Below are 1,478 nucleotides of genomic sequence, written 5' to 3'. Positions count from 1 at the left end.
CCTCTCTTTCTCTTTGGCTTGTGATTTTTGTCTGTGTGTTCAGGATATTTTGAAGGTTATTTGTGAAACTCTTAGTTGTTTTCTGTCAAAAGCATTAGTGTTGGTAACAGAATGACGTTAATCTGGAACTACTTCAATTAAGTGTTCAGCTGCAGTATTTTTGGTTTTCACTTTCAGACAGTTTTGGGTCTGTAAACTTAAATAAGTATTTATTTGTGGCTACAAATCTTCAATAGAGGTTTTTCTTTTCCCCTCCATCTTATCAAAGATCAAACCTAGAAAGAATTTTTGTTACTACTTCCTGCATCATAGGTAGTATATTTGTTATTTCTGGTAAGATCTTGCAGCCTTTGGAATGTTCCAGTTTAAAAAACAAAACAAAACATTTAACCATCAGGTTAGGTTGTCCCTAGGCTTAACCTCCAGTACTCTTTTTTTTTGTTTCTTTCTTTTTTTTTGGAGAGATTTTCGCTATAGGGTGCCTGCGCTCGCCAGACAGACAGAGAGAGACATAGAGACAGAAAGCGAGAAATCACCCCCTGGGGGGATGTTCAAGCCGCAATCCCTTCTCCTCCATTCTCCTCTCGGGATCTTGGGCACGCATGCACACGCTCCCGGTGTGTTTTACGCCACCAGGTCTGGGATTCGAACCGTGGTCAACTATGTGGGAGTCCAGCGACATAGCAATTACGCTAACTGCTAGTTCCAACTCTTTGACAGCCATCAAAAGAGAAACTAAATTTCTCCAAGTTTATTATAAACTCTCAGAATAAAAGTCAGTTTCTGTGGTTGCTTTTATGCTGTGATTTTCATTTTTGTTTAATTTTGAGATTCTATACATTTTTCTCTGTTTATAGGCTCAGAAATGTTTTCTCTAAATTGTAATATACACAATATTGTAAAACTTTTTAACATAAATACAGGTATAGATGATACAGATTTTCTTTCGATACATTCAGTGTGACCTAATATAATACTCTTTCCTTCCTGTCTTGGTTCATTAGGGATACAATAATAAACTTTTACAGACTGTATGGCTTATAAACAAGATAACTTTATTTCTAGTAGTTCTGGAGGCTGGAAGTCCAAGAGTTGGGTTCTGGTGAGGACACTCTTCTGGGTTACAGACTTGACTTCTCTTTGTGTCCTCAGGTGATGGAAATAAAACTACAGGAGTCTCTGTGGTCTCTTTAGTAAAGGCACTAAATCTATTTATTTACAATGTCCCCTCATGATATAAATTATGTCCAAATCACATGACTGTATTACAACATTGGGAGTTAGGAGTTCAAATATTAATTATAGTGGAACACAAACATTCAATTCATATTTCACCCTTGGAAAAATGTACACCCATCTCACGTGAAGAATATATTCTTTCCAAACCAATAAACCTAAAAGTCTTAACTTTTTCCAGAATCTACTTTAAAGTCTGAAGTGCAATATCTATGTATCATCAAACCAGAGACGAGTAAGAC

The sequence above is a fragment of the Tupaia chinensis genome, unplaced genomic scaffold (genome assembly GCF_000334495.1).
Source record: "Tupaia chinensis unplaced genomic scaffold, TupChi_1.0 Scaffold000058_1, whole genome shotgun sequence".
In the NCBI taxonomy this organism is placed as follows: Eukaryota; Metazoa; Chordata; class Mammalia; order Scandentia; family Tupaiidae; genus Tupaia; species Tupaia belangeri.
The sequence above is the reverse complement of the archived record's forward strand: the minus strand, read 5'-3'. Positions refer to the sequence as shown.